This window comes from Argiope bruennichi, chromosome 8, assembly GCF_947563725.1.
Source record: "Argiope bruennichi chromosome 8, qqArgBrue1.1, whole genome shotgun sequence".
NCBI lineage: Eukaryota > Metazoa > Arthropoda > Arachnida > Araneae > Araneidae > Argiope > Argiope bruennichi.
Window position 1 is genome coordinate 101,507,139 of NC_079158.1, and position 21,094 is coordinate 101,528,232.

The 21,094-nt window shown below is 29.4% G+C and overlaps 1 protein-coding gene across 5 annotated transcripts in view; it reads left to right on the top strand.

The window, feature by feature from the left end:
- The window catches only part of LOC129980850 (homeotic protein antennapedia-like), a 788,317-nt gene that overhangs the window by 410,480 nt on the left and 356,743 nt on the right, over positions 1-21,094 (top strand). The window lies entirely within an intron of this gene.

Here is a 21,094-nt window from a genome sequence, read left to right on the forward strand (position 1 = left end):
CTTCCGCTTCCAGACACTAATATATTTCGTTCTGCAGACACCAGCGGACGGAGTCTCCTTTTACTCGGACATGACGGATGGTCGGCAAAAAGTGCGGATGATATGCAAAGGAAAATCATTTATTATTCGACTGGAAATCATACACGAGTAATCTGTGACAAAGGAATCTATGATAAATTGCGCCGAGTGTCGAGTTCTTCTTACCTCTGGATGAATGGGAGTTTCTATCATTCGCTCCGATTCCTTATTCACAGGTTCATACTTCAAACACGATACCTTCTCCGGCTATTATTCATGGTAATGATACACCATGCCTCATTCCCAGGCCTTTTCCCGAATTTATTTCAAAGCAGCAGAAATTAATGAACTGCAGCATCGAATAAGTTTCTTACCGTTTCAGATGTCGATTCATATTTTTTGAAAATTCATAATGAAAGTGAGTGATTTGCTTTGGTATGGTTTAAGAAAGAATGTCATAAGATTCTTAGGCAAATTTAAAAGTTAGTCTATCGAAGAAGGAAGTATCAATCGGAAATCCGACCTATTTAATATGTATAGAAGTTAAATAAATCAAACAAGATTTGAAACGATTCGATTCAAATATACGTTGTTAAAAATAAAATAACTTTTTCAAAAAAAACCCTTTTTTTATAAAACATTTTGATTCTATATTTTATGTATATTTTGTCTATAAGGTAAAAATTTGCATTATAGTGGTGAACAAAATCTGATGTGCTAAATTATTTTATGTATATTCACATAATATACATAATAATGATTCTTCCTTGAAATTCAGTCACATTTTATATTATTTTAAATATTCTACATAATTTATCGTTTGATTTAATCGACAGCAATAAAGAATAACGATTCTAGCTCAGGTTTGTTGATGCATTTTGAAGAATACAGATTCAAAAAATAGAAAAATAGAATGAATTCTTTTTTTACTGTTTATATATATATATATACCGGGTGTTTATAAAGTCCCGGACCCATTTTGATGTTTAATAACTCATAAAATAATAAAGATATAAACAAACTTATGGCATTTATTGATGGAATAACTCATATATTTTCCTTTTCAGGTTTGAATATTTTTACTTTTGTAAATATCGTCTGCGCGTGTGGTTAATTTCAGATAATTTCATTTTCCAGTCTAAATATCTGTACTTTTCTAAATATTGTCTGCTTATTAATTGCATTTTTCTCTCTTTTGTTTTTGGCAACTATTGCAATGTTATGTTTACTTTTGATGTGTTTGTTCTATCTAGTACTTTTGTATGTGATGTTTTATTCGAGCGGATATTAAGGAGAATGCATACACCACAAGAGAAAGCACAGATTTTATGGTGGTTCATAGAAATGAAATCGATAGTGCAAGCACAGAGAAATTTCAGAAGAATTTACCAAAAAGATCCTCCATCCAAAAACAGCATCTTGCGGTGGAAAAAGAATTTTCTAGAAACTGGAAGTATCGAAGATAAGAAACGTTCCAGACGTCCTTGCACAAGTGATTTTGATGTTGAGCGTGTCAGAGAGACATTTTTACACAATCCTAGAATATCTGTGAGATCAGCGGCAACAGAATTGGATATGCCAATTTCGATGGTGTACAAGGTTATTAAGAAAAAATTAAGACTGCATGCATACAAAGTTCAAATTGTTCAAGTTTTGGAACCGAACGATAGGCCTAGGAGGATGGCCTTTGCAACAGATATGCTAAGAAGGATAGAAGATGCTGCTGATTTTCTGAAGAGCATAATGTTCTCCGATGAAGCATCCTTTCATGTTTCTGGCATTGTTAATCGCCATAATGTGCGCAAATGGCTCTGTGGATGCCGACATGCTTGTCGCTACCTGGCGTGAAATTGACTATCGACTTGATATTCTCCGTGCGACGAAGTGGGCACACGTGGAAGTTCATTGACAAGGGTCATGAAACTTTTTGAGTCTATTTAACCATTTATGTTATTAATTTAAATCTATCTTTATTATTTTATGAGTTATTAAACATCAAAATGGGTCCAGGACTTTATAAACACCCTGTATATATATATATATATATATATATATATATATATATATATATATATATATATATATATATATATATATATATATATATATATATATATATATATATATATATATATATATAGTAGAAAATTTCAGTTCTGAAATGCCAAAAATTATTTTATATAGATTGTAATTATAGGCTAAATACTAAAACTTCCATATAATATAGCAAACTGATTGCTATTCTTTTGACATATAGTAATTTAGTTATATTAACATGCCATTTGAAAGCAACCTCTGGAGATATTTTGGGATGGAAGTCATAGTTTTAAACCCCTGCCAGATGATAAGGACGGCGGCTGCACATCCACACCGTGCCAGTAAGCCACAGAGCTGGATTCCGCTCAAGCCAGGTCTGCGTGCACGATGTATTGTTAGTGGAATCATGTGTCGGACATGAAGCACTCTTGCTTCAAGGCGGAGACCATACGCTAGACAACCTCGGCCTCCTTCTGACATGCAATCATATCTTCAGGAAATCATTTAATAGTTTTCATCAGCACATGGCATTATTTTACTTCAAATTGATTTTATATGTATTAAAAAAAGGAAACTTTTCTGCTGTAGAAGCTGAATACTACAATGTATTTACTTTTTGAACAACTGGGGCTTAAAGCTGACATTTGCCAGGCATTTTCTGCTTTCTCTTTTCCTTTCTAATCCTTCTGAGCGCCTGTAGATTCTTCTTTGTATCTTTTGATCAAACATCTTTGTATTTTTTGATAAGCGATGAGAAGAAAGTGAATAGAGCCTTTTAGTAAGAAATATAAAAGTTTAAAATTTAAGTGTTAGTGGAAATAATGTCTGTCTCTTTGAAATTAAAAAAAATGTATAAATTAGCATTAGTTTCCTCTAAATATATGCTAAAAATTTATTTCCATTTGTGTTTTCAAAACTTCACCATTTAAATTAACAAAAATGGATGCAATGATGATAAATGAAGTTCTTTTCAAATGGAAACAAAGCTCTAAAGTCTATATGGATTTTCTTTATAGACTAGAAGATAATAATCATCTTTTAGCCTTCATAGAATATCCCGATTAATTTCGTCTTGATTAAATGAGGTTATTATCCAGATCCGTTTTTAGAATTAAAGATGGTTCCATCACCTCATTTGTACAGAAAAATGTTATGTTATTCCAAAGTTGTGAAATAAGTAATAGAAAGTGAAATATTAATTAACGGTTAGTTAAAAATTGCAACTAAAGCAAATTATTTGAGAAATTTAATGAAGGTTTTTAAGCGGCTTTTAAAAAATTATTATTGTTATCATTTTTTGGATACAAATTTTAGAGTAATAATAACAGAAGTTCTTATAAGGATTTTCGAGATCATATTGCCATACAATGTGAATCCACTGGAAGTCCTGAATAATGATTTACGAAAATCAGGACTAGAATCCTAATTCGAAAATAGGACAACAAACTGAGCAATTAAGCCACTGTGCTACTAAAATGAATTACAGTTTAAATAGCATAGTATTAAAGAATTAATCCAAACATATGGTAAGGAAAATGGAAATGGAAAACGATAAATATTTCAGTTATATTTTTAACGTTTGAATGTATGCCCGTAGAAACTTTATTTTAATGATGAATTTTACATAATATTGCAATATATCATGAATTGTTTTGCGTACTATTGTATTGAAAGAATTACAAAAAATGATGGTATAAAATAAAAGGTATCAATTTATTGGTCAAAATTTATTGTATCTGCTTCAAATGAACTTCCTTTGATTGCAATGCATGTCTACTAATATTTTTCCCAATTATCAAAATTTATCCAATGTATTTTTTGTAGAGTTTTTTAGATTTCATAGAAGAATTTCTTTTATTTCTTATAATTCTTATTATTATCTTTTATTTTTTTATTATTATTGATCTCAAAACTATGATCACAAAGAAACAATATCAACAGTGGAAAAAGGAATAAGTCACATATTGCCGTCTTAGGTGAATGCAGAACTCTAGGAACTGCATGGGATAATTTTTCAAAATTCATGAGCATTATCCTTTCCAAAACCAACAAGTTATTGCTCCACAATTTTCATCAGTTTCAAAGTTTTAATTTAATAGGGCTGCTAATTGTTAAACGGCAATAATAAAGGTCAATTCTCTGATCTGATTCATATGTTAATGATTAGATGAAGTAGATTATAGTTCAGAGTGGGATTCATCTAGACAGTTCTTTAAATATTTTATTCCAATCAAACATTCCTGTTTTTGATAAGCAGTAGCTTTAAATGCTTTTCGTAATATTTCAAACATTTTTTCTGTAAGAATTGTTTTGCGCAAACAAATTTTAAGGCCTTATTCAACAATATTCGTCATTTTGGAAAAATGGGATGGAATTTAGGAAGATAAAATTCCTATCTCATTAAAAACAAATTCATTTTTAAATGGTAAAATGAAATGAATTCATACCGGTGTCCTGGTATAGGGGTAGCGCGTCTTCCCCGTGATCTGGGCATACTGTCCCGGTTTGGGCATGGTTGTTCTTCCGTTGTTCTAGCTGTGACATGTGTGAATGTGCTCTCTTGTGAAAAGGTGTTGTGCAAGTGAATGAGCGATGCGTGAGTAGCGAAGTCGTATTAGTGGCCCTAGTTAGCGATAATAAAAAAAAGAAAAGAAAAGAGAGAGAGAGAGACGCTCTCCCACCGGCATTAATTGCTGTCTTCGTAATAGCGGGCTTGTCCATGGCAAGTGCCATAAGCAACAACAAATTAGTTCCTGATTATTGCTATATATTTACAAAAGTTGAAAAAATGTTTGATAAAAGCTATCTATTATAGATGAATTTTAACTGAAGCATTCCGAAACTTTTGGACCACAATAGTATATTACTGTCAATGTGATTAATCTGTTATTGTTAGTAATGTTCGGTCAGTCCTATAAATCGATTAATCGCTTTTAATATTTATTATTAATAATAATAAATTAACTGTAATATACACGTTAAGAAAGATTTCTCATGATGCATTTTGACTTTGTATTATTACAACTTTGGCAAGCTGTAATTAATTACAATATAATAAATACCCTTTAAAAAAAAGTCTGGGTTCCACTCTAATATTTAAAAATGTGTCGATTCTTCTCACAAGCTTTCATTGACCTTCAAATGAACTTTTGTTTCGTTGAAATATAATGTAAGAGAGATATCATAAAATTTATTATCTAAAAATTTTATTTCTATAAACATTCAGCTACTGCATTTTGCGCATATTTTTAAATTTTAAAATATGAAATTACTTTCTTTTATCTTTAAAAGATTGATGCATAATATTAACCTTAATATAAAAACAATCCTTTCTTATTTATTTTAATAAACAACAAAACGCATCTGTAATTTTGAGCATTAATAATAATTTGATTATCACCTTATTTATAGTTTACGCACAGCGAAAGTTTCTGAATCGATTTTTAATTATGAACGAAATTTCCAGCTTCCATTTTTGCTTCTGAGTAAGGGATCATAGTCGAATTAGGCACCCTTTGATAAATTGTTGTTGAAAGTCTTTGAAACTCATAAATTATGCGGGAATTTTTCTTCTTTTAGTGACAGAAAAGTAGCATAAATCGATTGTTGATAACTGGAACCGGTCCAAAATTCGAGAATGTCAAAATCCATTTAAAAGGCTTTTGTCCGAAACTAACTTCCTTGCGTTTTCTTTCTTCCAGTTACTTCTTTTCTTTTTACTCTTTCATTTATTGTTAGGCTGGATGACAGCGTTCATTTTCAAAGCCAAAAAAAAAAAAAAAAAAAAGGTTTGCGAAAATTTTGGTAAACAATATTGTTATGATAGACTTTTTTCCCCCTTACTTTTTTTTTTCTTTTCTTGTGGTTCTCGTTTGAAAAAGGAAATATGCAAAAGAATATTTCTTTCAAAGAGAGAAGAATTCTATTTTAGAAACTGCATAAGGAATTAATAAAATTCCATGAATATGAAAAATACTGACATGGGTTATTATTCATTCGAGTTTGAAAAATAGATTTATGCGAATATATAAAATTGTTTTTGGAAAATTTATGCAGAAATACTGTCTGTATGAAATAATAAATATTGCTTTGAATTCTTGAGGAATACATGATTTTCATATTGCAGTTGCAGAAATAACATGAATTCACTTTTATTTTGATTTGAATATTTTCATATTAACAATTTTTATTACTGTATTATTTTTTAATATAACTATATATCAAGATATAGTTAAAAGTTGTTGTACATTAAATACAGAAGTTTCAATGAGTTTACGATTTTTTTTTTCATGTTTTTATAATTTACAACATTTATTTCTAATAGCGATTTTAATTTTATCTATGTTTTCTTAATTTTGGACAACATAATCATTCATGGCTCTTGCTCCATGTCTATCAACACATTCGCCCTTTTTTGCTTGGTGAAGGAACTAAATATAATTTGCTTTCTATTACTGAATCTCTAAATAAGGAAGTCTCATCGTTCCTTTAATAAACTTCCTTGTAAAGAAAATAGTTAAATAGAAATTTGCAAATTATGTTATTATCCTAAAAATGAGAAAATTATCTTAAAAATGAGAAAAGAAAAAAGAAGAAAAAAAAATGTCTGAAGCTTGATTATCCCTTTATTGAAATTAACGTATGATCTGTAATATATTACAAAATTTTAAATCATTTTCATATTGTATCAAATGTTGCCAACCTTACTTTCTTGTATGACTTTTTCATTATTATCTAAATCATTCACAGTAGTATTTTCATTACATTTCGTAGTATTTTGCAATATGTCATGCTCTGTAGAATATATAACAATTTGTATGTCTTCATTAAAATGAAGAAAATCAGACAATTGCTACCATTTCTAACAGCTTTCTTTCATGTCTTCCAAATGCCGTCTCTTAAACGTCATTACATAAAAAATCACGAAACGTTGAAAAAAAATGTTGGAAAACATATTTTTATACAGAAATCACTTTTTGCATTGGGAAAATAAATAATATATAGATATCACACACAAAAAAAAAATTTATGGCGAAATTTTGTAGCAAATTTTACAGCAAAATTTTTATAGTAAAATCTTGTTAAACAAAACTTCGTTGAACTTATATTCTATATATAATCATTTTAAAAATAGTGTACAAAAATTTTATTTTTATTTAAAATTTCTTTGAATGAATTAATTGTGATTCTGTTGACGAAAAAAAATTAATGCATATATCAAGCATGAGAATTCTAATGTCTTGCCTTCTGGATTTCTTGCTCTTAAAAAAAAAAAAAAAAAAGATGAAAATGAATATTTTTATCACAAGTTTAAAAGAGAGATGGGGAGAAAGTAAGATAAATAGAAATGCCTTCTATTTAATTTTAATCTCTATCTCTGGTAATAATAATGATGATGAATGTTTGTTTGGTGTGTTGTGTACAGGCCGGACCATCTGACCTCCGGTTACCAAATTTGGCACCCTGGAGTGTGTGAATATGCATATTTGAGCGATTGATTTTCCACGGTAAAATGTCGAATTATTATTACATTAGAATGAATGTTACTCACCTTCAAAATTTGAAATATTATCTTTTTAATGATATCATTTAGAAAAGTTTTCCCAAAGTTTGGTAAAGTTTTAAAAATAACTTTTTTGCTTAAATTCGAAGTCGATTACATTATTATTCTGAAATTTATACCGCTTTCATCATTTCATTAAATATTTAACCGCATTATTTTATTGCTAAAAACTAAAGTGGAAGGATTCTGTTCAGACTCATGCCTCTTTTTCAGTGCCTTTTTTCTTCTTCTTTTTTTTAAGTTAAGTTACAATATCACGATATTTAAAAGGCAGATGCATTTATGTTTTGAAGTATATAATGAACATATGTAAGACAATTAAATTAACACGGCTTTAATGTCTTGACATTTTGATGGAATTATGTACATGAGGTTATATCTAAATGATTTAAACGAAATTAAATGTAACTAATATCCCTGAAAAACTAACTGGGAGTCAAAGGCGTCTAATTAAATGATAAAAATTATCATATTTTTTAATAAAAATATTCTTATATTTTGTCATCGTGACAAATTAAAAAAAAAAGAAGCAGGATAATTTTAATCGATTTTATTTAATAACAGTTTTAACCTTTAAAATCATTCTTTCAAAAATTTACTATAATTAATGCTGTTAAAATTTTAAAAAGAGGAGAAAAAGGGACAAACGATACTTGAATAAACAATGATTAAAATTACAGTGCGCCATATTTACATATAGTGCATATTCTTACCAGGATAACACATTAGACTATACCTTGAAAAGCATACAAAAAAAAAGCACTATGTAGAAAGAGGACATTCTAAAAATGTAATAAAAGAAATAAATTGCGCATTATTTTGAAATTAAGCCCATTTTTAAAAAAATGGTTATAAAAGCTGATAGTATGGTATAAGTATAGGCCATTAAAATTTGATAGTATGTGGATTTCTTTCTTTTTCTATTCACAAGAACATTCCGATAAAAAAATAGCATGGACTTCCTCAATCGAAATTTTTTACTTGCGATCACAAAATAAGAAATAGACAAGGGAAAGTCCTGAATTTTTATTAATGGAAATGAATAAATGTTTTATAATATTTATGTAGAAAATTTTAATCAATCTCGGAATTCATGGATTCAAAAAAAAGTTTTAATGCTTGGAATTCATGGACTGAAAATTTTTTAACGCTTGAAATTTATGGATTGAAATTTTTTTAATGTTTCAAATTTATGGACTAAAATTTTTTTAATTCTTAGAATTCACGGACTGAAAAATTTTTAATGCTTGGAATTTATGGATTGAAATATTTTAATGTTTGGGGTTTATGGATAAAAATTTTTTAATACTTGTTATTTATGGATTGGAATTTTTTTTAATGCTTGGAAATATTTTTAAAAGTACGAAAGTTTTTAAAGTAGAAACCTGTCAAGATTTAATGTCATGTAGTAAAAAATCCATGGTTTACATAAATTTTTAAAAAAATTTAAAGGAAGAATAATTTTTTTTTTTTTTTTTTTTTTTTTTTTGGTTTGAAAGAGAAATTCTTTATTGTTGCTCAACATTCTTCTGTGACGATCATATTTTAAATAAATTTTTGATGAATAAAAAAAGTTTATATTAATTTTTAGAATTTACGGAAAATTTTTCAGAAATTAACTCACCCCGTTGTTTCATCCTTAATTAACACAAATTATTTCTATGTTTTATTAACAAAAGTACAAGAATATTCTGCGAACTAAATGTCAAATATATCGAAACTTTTCATTGAATAGGTATGAATTATGTGCTTTTCACTTCCTTTTTTTTTTTTTTTTTTTTTTTTTTTTGTAAAAATATCGCAACTCAACGGATACCAATAACGGATTACAATAAAAAGGACTGAAAATTAGCTCTGACACAAAAAAACGCACAGCTCGTTTATGATAGCAGATTGAACTTTAAAAAATGAGACTGAACGGTGGATGCTGGAAAAAATGTGAAATAAAAAAAATAGTAATAAAGGGGGGCGTCGTGGAGAAAAAAGGTTCGAATAATCCAAAGAAGAGAGGGGGTGGGAGTGGATCAAATGGGTAGTCATCAGAGCTACATTTACGGATATTAAAAACAAAGTAATTTGGGTAGGCTGGAAGGAAAGAAGAGGAAATAATATCGCAAAACGGATATTTGATAGGAAAGAGAAACAGCTCTAACGATCCCATTTTGATATGTAAACGCCATTTGTCATCAGAAATTTTTACGACCCATTTCATCAGTCAAACGATGGACCTAATCGTAATCGATTTCAATCGTACTGAACACGTGCACGAATAGAGAGTTGCGACATTTTTAAAGTCTAGGGAAAAGTGTGCATGTGTGAGAGAATGTTACTGAAAAAAAAAATGTAAGAAAAAAAATCCTGTAACTCATTTTCGCTTTTGCTTTCGATCACAATTTCGTCTCTTCGCTACCTGATTTTTTTTTCCATCGTTTGAAACGCTCTTTTTCAATTTCCTTTCGCTTTTTCGGAAAGATCGCTTATCAGTTTTTTTTCCCTCCCATCGTACCCTCCAGTCTCTTTTTAGTTTAAAAATGCTGCGTTTATGTAGAAAAAAATAATAAAAGAACAAAAAGAAAAATAACAGTGAAATTTTTAGAGAGCGAGGGAAGCAGGAAAAAAAAGTATGAAAAGATTCAAAAACAAAAAAAACTCAATTTTGAAGTTTCGTGGACTTTTTCTAATATATTATTTCTGTTCGCGATCCATCGTTTTTATAAGAGTTGCTGCTTTTTTCTTTTTTCCCCCCCTCTTTATTGTCTTTTTTTTTTTTTTTTTGCTTGATGTTGAAAAGAAAAATTTCTTATATGAAATTTTTATTTTCAACTACAAGAAAACGTAGCAATGATTTGTTGCTTTAATCTCACTTTTTTTTTAAAAAAAAGTCTTAAAACTTAAGTTAAAAATAATTTAAATCTGTGCTCATTCTGTAATCATGATCTATTCAATTAAACTTCCACCACAGTGCTCTTGATAAGAAATTTCCAGATTTTATAAATTGATGGCTGTGATGAAAATAATTTTTCATGCAATAAATAATAGCACGGCTGAAAAAATTATTTTTTGGTTATTATAAAGACTGCTTGAAGTTATATAATCTCCGAGAGACAAAAATAAAAAGATTGATCGAAACAATTGAAAATGGTTATAAGGTTCTACTTTAATCCAAAAAAATAAAATAATAAAATCGTATCACAATTATGTAAAAAAAAAGAAAGAAAAGAAAATAGAAATCTATTATTTTCGAATATGTGATAACAGAATAATAGTTATTGGATTCCAAATGTGAATTTGATTTCATATTCGGAAATTAATATATAAGTGTGCGTTTCATTTAAAAGAGTTTCAATAAGATATCAGCTACAATGATTAAATTTGCTATTATTTTAATTGCCAAAGTTTGAACTAAAAGGAAACTTCTTGTTGTAGATGAAGGTATTTTCCGAAAGAATGTGTCAAGATATTCTATATATTGTTACATCTTGATAATTTGGTTTAAGTGTGCCAGTGGCTGAAATTGTTCTAAATAGAGAAATTCTGACAAAAATAAATTTGTGGATACATAGTCTTTGTATTGAGGATGAGATAATGGATAAGGCGAACCACTTTAAAACCGAAATAACGTATTTTATTTCATGTCGAAATAAGGGATTATACTGAAGGGCTTATTCCGAATATTGGCTGTTGTATATGCGCAGGCATAAATTACGGTTACGGTTAATATATGGGTTACAGTCAGAATGCTGGTGGATAACAGATGGATAATCACCGAAACTCGAATCCGAGGTATCAAGATGATGTTCGAATCCACAGGTTCTTACATTTTCATTGAAAAGAAAGACAGATAATGCAGAATTATGGTAGAAACTTACCGCTCCATTGCTCAGAAAAGTTTTAATTCCCAGTTTTCTTTCTAGTTTCAACTCAAAATATTCATTACGACACAAGATGGTTGTTTTAAAAGGACTTAAGTGTATAACATTAACAAAATTCGAACACATAACAAATAGGCTTTTACATTAATTGTAGCTATTAAAGGTGTTATTTGTTTGCTTGTTCATTCATTAGGGGGCTCGGAATATGACTCAATTCTCTGCCCCTGAATTGTTTGAATTTTCTATAGTTCGCGCTTTTCCACCACAGTTCTAAAAGTTGCGCTGTTCTTATTGTATATGCACATTTAACTTATCATTATATAATGTGGTTACTAAAGTTACTAAATCTTACTTTGATTACGAAAAATTATTACAAAAGAATTATATTGTGGTTCTCTACATGGCTTTATTTTATTTTATTTATTTATTATTATTATTATTATCAATGTTTTTGTCATTGCTGCAGTGTCTGAATATCGGTTTCTTAGTAACCCAATTCTCATTGCAAATAAAAATGAACGTGATACTCTTTATCTCAAAATACATTGAAAGCTTTAAAATATATCTCCATTTTATTTTATAGTACAAATTTCAATTTTGAATTAAAATCTTGGACATATGGTTTGATTTTTATTATGATTAGAAAACGATTTTTTAAATCAAAATCAATGATTAAAAAAAATATATTTCTATAAAATTTAGCATTCACATAGAGCAGATCAATATTAAAATCATGTGCTTAGTACGAAAAATTAAAATAATATAATTTATTAAATTCAAAACAAAAATAAAATTCCAAATATATTCAGGTAGAATATGAAAAAGAATTTTGAACGCTGGCATTTTAGATTATATTTTATTATGAATTGAACAATAAAGCTATATTAAATGGAGTCAGAATTATTATTTGGCTAACAGAATTATTTTTTTGGTCAATAGTATATCAACCAAAATTATTCTTTGACCAACTTACAAAGGAAGTAAAGCGAAGAATTTTTTGCTTCCCATTTTGGTTCTTTTTATATATAAAGAATCCATTTTTATTGTAATCATTTAAATTTGTTATGAATATGTAATTATTAAATTTTGCAGAAAAAAAAACTAATATTCTGAAGTTATTATTTTGCAGTTATTAGGTTTGCAATACACATATGTGGGGAAAGGCAACGACCAGCATTAATATGAAAATATATTTATTATAATTAAAGGACAAAACATTACTATACTAACATAAAACATATAAAGATACATGAGCGTGAGCTGTACGTCTTACAGACTCACTACCCAGCTCTCGTCTGCCAATAATGGCGGGAAAGCATCACATGATTAATGACGCAATATGGCGCCATACAGGATAAGAGATCTGTCAGCACTTGCCACACATATATCCAAATAATTTTTCAGAAAAAATTGAAAACCATGACTGTAATTAATAGATGTATTTTGGAATATTCAAAATTTCGAATAATATTACTTCATATTTGGATAAATGGCAGTTCACATCTTTGCAATATGAAAAACAAAAACCTTTTCTGAAAATATTAAGAGAAAAATGCTTTAATAAAAGGTGACTTTTGTTATTAGGTCATTGTGTGTAGTATTTACAAATTTATTCTTCTTTTTCTTTTTAAAAAGCAAGAATCATAATATCATTCTTCTCAGCAGAGAGTGGCAATACCTGATAAAACGCAAATTATTTTTCTCGTCTCTATTTTAATGTGAATATTATTTCTGACTGTTCTTTAATTCATTCATTTCTTCGTATCTCAACAATGCTTATTGTTTCTCGCATTAGCGTTGTTTACTTTAAACGAGTTTTATTGTTAATTGATGCGTTTTTTTCTGTATCGTGCAAATGCAGATCCGAGATGAGGATTAAAGGCCTATCCGGAGATGAAGTGAAGTTTCATTTTTCCGGCAAGTTTTATCTCCTGGAGTCCACCCTTCCTAAAGGGTTGGCGCGCAGGAACTTTCCAGGCAGCAGATAATTACTCTGCTGCGAGGCAAATAATTATTCTTTCATATTCATAGCTTTATTTGGTATCTTCGCTGTTTCAGGTTTCGGGGAATATTTTATTCTGACAAAACAGCCCATTAAACACATTCCGTTGTCATCAATTCTTTCTGTGCTCATTCATCTCAATTTTAATGCGCGAAATTACTAATTACTCTTACGGGCGGGCTTCCGCATTTTAACCGTATACATCAGTGTCCGACTTGACAATAATAATCCCTGTAGACTGTTTTAATTCAGATTCTGGAGCCCTCGTTCATCGTGATCAAGCGAACGTGCAGGGGCCGTTCGCATAGTGAGCGTTCTTTAACTCGTCTGTAGAATGAGAATCTTTCATTTGCTTATTGTGGTTAATTCTTATGTTTGTTGAATTCCATTTTAATCTGTGTCGAATACTATTCAGGGGTGATTGTGATCCAAATAAATCCAGAATTATGGATATTTTACATTATGAAATCTGGAAAATCTGGATTTTTAAAAATAAAATATCATTCGCAGATTTTTCTTCACGTTAAAAACATCATGCACAGATTAATTTTAATGGAGATGTTTTGATTGTCTGTTCAAAATCCTTGAACTCTGAAAGCAAGTAGGGAATATTAATCACTCCCTTTCGCAAAAATGAATGCAAATCTTTTGCATTCTTTGCATGGAAATGAATGCAAATCTTTTGCATGGAAAGTTCTTCTTAAGAAATTATTAAAAAATAATTTAGGAATTTTTTTCAATGAATAAATAAATATTTAGATAAATTCTTATCACTTACTTATTTTCAATTCCTATTAATAAGCGAATATCTATGAAAACGAAAACACTTTAACAAAAAGAGACATTAATAACATATTTTGTTTGTTTTTAATTATTTTCAAAAAAATATGGGAAAGCATTAAATAGTATGTTATTACTATTAAAATAATTTTATGCATGTATTAATACATTATTGTAAATTTTTGTACATTTTTTAATTCAATGAGGCATACATATCATAACAACTACAACCGTTATTTCATCTGTATTATTAAATTAGACCCTAGACCTTACATCAATAAAGATCATAAACGAATTATGTTGGTAATTGTTTTCTTAAATGTTATTAAAACCTGAATTTCAATATTTATTCGGTTAAATTCTGATTTTTTTTCTGCCTTCCTCTTTATAATATTTCTACTTATATGAAAACAATATATATTCTATGAAAAAATATCTCCTTCCTTTTCTTTAAGTATAATGTATTTATAAACAAAGAAAATCGAAGGTAGATATACTCATGATCATCACAAAGATACTCAATGTTAAGCAAAGAATCTGATTGTTAATTAACATAATGGTAACCCATTTCCTGCAAAAAAAAAATTTACCTTCAAAGTCTATTTTCAATTCTTGCCAGTTTCTACAGCTTTACATTCCTTTTTTCTTAACAGAAATTATTTTTCAAGTAAGAAATGCATAGAAATTAAGAATAAATCTAGGCAATTAAAATACCTTACTTAGATAATGTATTTATAAACAAAGAAAATGGAAGGAAGATATACTCATGATCATCATAGAAGTACTCAATGTGAACAAAGATACATTTCTCAAAAAAAATATATCCTGTATGTCGGGATAAAATTTATACCCCCTCTTTTAATAAGACGTATATCATAGAAACTGCACAGAACGGAGAAGAAACTAGTTAAGAAATGGAAGTGAAGGTTCCAAACCCCAAAGAAACTAAAATGGCGGTCAGATGCTAATTCCTTCTCCGGGTCTTTTCATCCATAGATTGAATTTCTTTTGTTCTTTGGGGCATTTTTCTGCCAGTGACAGCAAGTGGCCGGGATGGCAACGCACGAACAGAATAGAGAAGTTTCTTTTTTGGAGGTCCCTGTCCTGACACATCTTCCATCTTCTGTTTTTTTACTTCCTTTGAAACAGAGCTTTCTTCTGGTTTTGAACACTCAATTCCTTCTCCCTCTCTTCTTTCCTCTATTTTTCTGGACACGATGTTGAAATATGGGTTGTCGCACTTTCATTTCTTTTTGGCCTTTCCGCCTAGTACATTGTTTGTTGTGCCGGCCTATCCATTACTGGAAAAACCAGATAAATGGAACCCGACCTCCCTTCTCCAAAAAGACCATAGCTCTTGCGAGAGCCAATTTCCAATCCTGCCTCGGCGACAAAACTTCGCTTTCTTTCGTAATTAAGGGATTGTCAACAGCATTATTTACGCCGGCAAACGCTCGAAGGAAGGTTTTCAATTAACATGAATTAACACTAATTTGCCTTTTGGTCCATTCTTCAAGGTCTGGATGATGGATCATTGAAAAGTTTCTAAGTCTCCTTTTATTGTTTTCAGCATGCATTGTTCTGTAATATCTTCTAGTTTATATACGTCAATTCCAAGCCCACAGAAATGATCTTAACTTAATATTTTAAAACATATTAAAAGATAAATCAATGCCCCCTTTTAGCTAAATTTTTTAAAGCATGTATTTTCCAGACCTAAACTGGATTGAAACATAACACAAAAAGTATATATGGCAAGAAATTGCTGTGCAGCTAGAATGAGAGATTTATTTATTTGATAATATTGATACTCACATAATTAGCATGTGAAAATATGGAGTTCAGCTCTTAACCATAAAAAAATATTCTGCTTATTGTAATTAATAATGTTTGAAACATTTCAACAATTTAATTCATAAATTAGGTAATGGAATTTATATTTACATATAAAACACATTATTTTACATATAAAAGTGAAAATAAATGAAAAGCATTTAAATTGTAATCAAATCATGTTCTAAGATGTAATTACAGTATAACAGCCAATATGTAAGAATCTGTACTTATAATCCAAATTTCATGTAGACCATGAAAAACATGGAAAAATGAGTTCTCCAAATAAGTAATATATATATATATACAAATAAATAAATAAATAAAAATTCCGATAAGAGTGATTTTCGGAGTTGATAGATTGAATGGACTGAGAATGGTTCAATAATTACAATGAATACACGGAAAAAGGGTTATGAAGATTTTAATAATGTTCGAAGAATAAAACAATACATATACAGAAATAATTTGTATAAGCACCAAATCACAGAAAATAATTTTTTATACACATTAGGGTCCTTTGGTTTGCTTGCAAAATTTGCACTTCGCTGATCTTTACTGTGCGCAAATATTGCATCGGTAATTTTTTTTTCTCCAGATCTTTGATTGCATTTTTCTTTTCAGAATTCATCATCTCATACCTTCCACAGTTTGCACAAGGAATTTAGTTTCATTCTGGTCATTAGTTTTGGTCACAGATGTCTCCAAACAAGTAAAATTATTTTTTGGCCATCCTACCATATAAAAGTGTATTGAAGTTGAAATTATATAAGCGGAATGCTTATTCAAATAAAGCGAATGTTAATAATATTACAGTCAACATTTTAAAATAAAAAGATTGAATATACTCAATTTTTAATTAGAAAAAAAGTTTTGACCATTATGCTAACAAATACATAATTATTTATAATGCTCTAAAAAAGTAAAAACGGCGAAACAAAATATTTTTGGAATTTATATTAACTTATATAATAAAACTAATTTTATTCTGCTGATTTCAGAATGATTCATATAAGTAATAAGTTATTTTGAAATATTTGTAATAAAATTTTTTGTCACTAATAAATCGAATATATTCAAAAGAAATTTCGAAAAATACATTCATTAAAGCTTAAATTTACACAAATAAATAACTGATTTAAGATTTTTTAAAAATCAATGCTTCTTACAATACGCATGTTATTTTTTAAAATTATTTTTATTTGCACAATCAGGAAATTAAGTACTATTAAAATTTAAACAATATCTTGGAAAGGATTGTTCTTAGATGGTTAAAGACGAGTTGCGGATTGGTGGATGAAGATGATAAAAATTTGACAAGCTATTTAAATTAAACGAAATGTAAGCAAAAGTGCCGAAATATTTTCAGTGAACTTTCACAAAATTAAAGCTTTTAGTCTAGGGAACGACACATTCCTTTCTTCTTTTCATCTCTAAATTCTATACCAATTTTTAATAGATTTATATTTTGATATTATTTTGAAGATTATATTGTATTAAGAACAAGACTGCTTTCAGAATGATAGTTGAATTAAATTGCATTGATTCATATTTGTTTTACTGTAATTCTTCTTTATCAATTAAAATTATGTAAATGATAATAAAGAAGACTGTGAAATTAATGACTGAGACCAATTAAATAAATGATTAGAATAACATAAATTTATTTTAAAGATTTGAATAAGGCAATCATTTGCTTAATGAGTCTCATGGTTTAGTCTCGTATTTTAATTCGTATCAATACCGTTTGTTTTTGTTGTATTAATAACAGTTTAAAATTATTTTTTACTATAAATACAATTATTCAGAATCAAAGAATATATCAAGTTAGTTTTAAGAATTAGTTATTTAATTAGATATGAAGAAAGTTCAGCTATGAAAGAATATACCAACTTTGATAACCATGCAATGAAGCAATTTTAAACAGTTATTTTTACAAATTACTGAGAGGAAACCAATTTGAATTTCATTTATGGCCACTTAATATTTCGACTGAGTCATTTTACTGGAACGCCTTTTAATAAAAGTGATTTTTTTGTATAAGTTTAAAAGCAATTATAAATTGACTAAATGACTTCCATCAGGTATATTATCACTATTTAATAAGAATTCCTGACGTAATACGCTGAGATATTTTTTTTTATTTGTTTTAATGTTAAAAAAAATTAAGGTTATATAAAAAATTTTAATTCTTGAAAACATTCCCAGTTTACATTGAAATCAAAACAATAAGGATTGTTGCCTCACTAATCTTAACATTGGACTTAATGTCAAGGGTATGGATAACGTCTAGATATCTTTTGGACTTATCATAGCAAATTTCATTGTATATTTGTTTTGTTTTTAATTTCAATTTATTTTAGTGATTGTTCAACTAAAATTATAGCTTTTTATGCTTTGAAAATATAAGACCCGAAATTGAAATGTTCTTGTTTAATTGCTTTCTTTCTATAATGATTTCATGCAAAATTCTTAGTCTTTAGAAAGCTAGTTTTCTTAGAATATTCTTTGTACAAAATAATTTTTTTCTTTGTTTTTCACTGTATTTTCTCTCTTTTCACCGAAGTTACAGTCAATTACTCTACCATATAGAATAAATTGAATCTCACATTCTGAAGTTCTATTTTGAAATTTCTAAATCAATAAAAACAAAATCCCCAGGCAGTCAAATTCCAACATATTTTGCGTAATGAGTTATAGCCTTTGTTTTTCTTCAAAATTAACTCTGCACCTTATTGCTTTGTTGCCTGATTATCAATATCTATTACCAGTTTTCAACCTTTGGTTTTTCTTTGATATTTCAATTTTAAGTTGATCCACAAACCAGGAATGTTCAACTAAACACTGAAGCTTGCTGAAAGTTACATATATACCTAAATACATGTTGCCCAAACCTAACGAACAGTACTTTATTCAAGGCATTCGCATTCCAGCTTCCGTCCCCCTCCCCAGAGACGGAAAGGTGACAGCAAAGTTGCAAGTGGCATCCTCCGTAAGCAGCACCGCCATTAATACCAATTAACAGTTTTGCAAAGCCCTGGCGTAACGCCCCAGCAACCAGCCGATTCCGCCGCATTCGTCAAAAACTCCCCGGAGAGGAGGGAGTTTTGCCAAAATCCGAAACAAAAGTTGCAGAAAATAAGTTATCGTTGCGCACAGGGGAAAGAGTTTGCGGCGGAAGAATCCTCGAAAACGAGGTAATGTTGTGGAAAACCTGAAATGATATTTACGTCGGTCAAGCTTCATTAGGCAGATTAGGAGGAAGGCTCGAAGCCTTGAAATAAAAAGTGAGCCGTTATCTCTGGCTAATGACTGCTGTTCTTTGGACGAAATGTGTCCCATCTGATCGACAATCCTCTAAGTTAAGCGTTTCAGGAAATTTCCATTGCCAAAGGAAGACGAGGATTAAGTTATGCTTCCGAGTGTGGAGGGAGTTGATTTTACGAAATGCTTCTTTGGTAGAAATGAAAGGAACTGACAAACTTTAAATATCGAGAGGGGGGGGACAGCTGGCATGGGAATGGAGGAATGATAATTGGGAATTGACTCGAGGTTCAATCCGTCTAAGGAAAGCAGAGTTTTAATCGTTTTCTTTATTGCTTTCCTCTAGTAATTGATTGAAATAACAGTTTTTACTTAGAAAAACGATTAAAGATGAGTTTGGTTCTAGGAAGTGATGAGTTGAACGGTAAATCTCCAGTCAGATCACTTTATTTCGAGATTATTTTTTTTTAAGTAAAGATATGTAGGAACTAAATAAAAAAAGATGTCAGATATCAATTTGAATGTCTGTATTAACTAGTTATGAAAGAATTTCTGTATAAAAATAAACATAATTTTTTATGGAAAGGCACTAAAAGGATATAAAGGCTGTCGCGTGGTCTGAGACAAGTGATGACACCTTTCTTGGCAATACGAGTTTATTGATTGATAAAATGATGAATAACTATTTGATTAAATGATGGATTAAATGATGGATAACTATTTTCATACATACAATTAAATTTCAATTTAAAATCTAAACTCATTTCTCGGAGTTTACATCGGATCTCCTACAGCATACACTCGTGCGCACACTCTCTTCACTTCATCTTCTTTCAATTGTGAGGCCGAAGCAGCTACGTGGAGAATAGAAGCATTACAAAGGCATTTAAATTTTTCACATTTTGTTAGAGAAAAGATTAATCAATTGAATAAAATTGCTTCCCTCATAAATGACATTTCTTATCCATTAATTTTTCCAATTTCATGGCATTCACCTAATATATTAAGAATTTTAATAAAGATGTAGAAAAGCCATTTATATACTCATTCTGTCCTTACGAATATGTCTGGCTTAACTTTGATTGCACTTTGGTATTCGGTTTTTCAATTCTTAAAGAGAAAAAGAATGGTAAAAATAATTTAATTTATTTTATGAAGAACAAGTGCTTGGCACACTTGCTGCCGCTGACTCGCCTTGGTTCACACCTGCGATCTAATTAATTCATACTTGCTATCTAGCTAGAAGAGCCAGCCCTTTTCCAATACAGATAATCCACCATAAGTTTGGCGCAGTATGGCCAAATTTGGCTCTTGCGCCAGTAAAACTCACTCACTCAACCAACCAACCAACCAATACAGATAAGAGTCATTTAGGGGCAAAGTGTCATTTTATTAAATAAATTATTTGAACTATAGGCTAACGGCTAAAAAGGAATGTATATATTTTTGTAAAATGCATTGTTGAGTGCTACTCTAAACAAAGGTAGTTTGACTTGCGTGCTGACGCGTGCTTTATAGATTGCTGATGGAAAGGGAACAATTCAATGTGCATATCAGTTTGGCTTTATGTAATTTTGTAATTTAAGTAAGGAAAATGAAGAAGATACGTGAAATGATTTGAAATCGGCATTTCATTAAAGATAATAATTTCATCAAGGTTTTAAGTGCTAATAGATTAGTTGCTCTATTCTGTCTTTGAAGAATCTATCTTGCAACACAAAAATC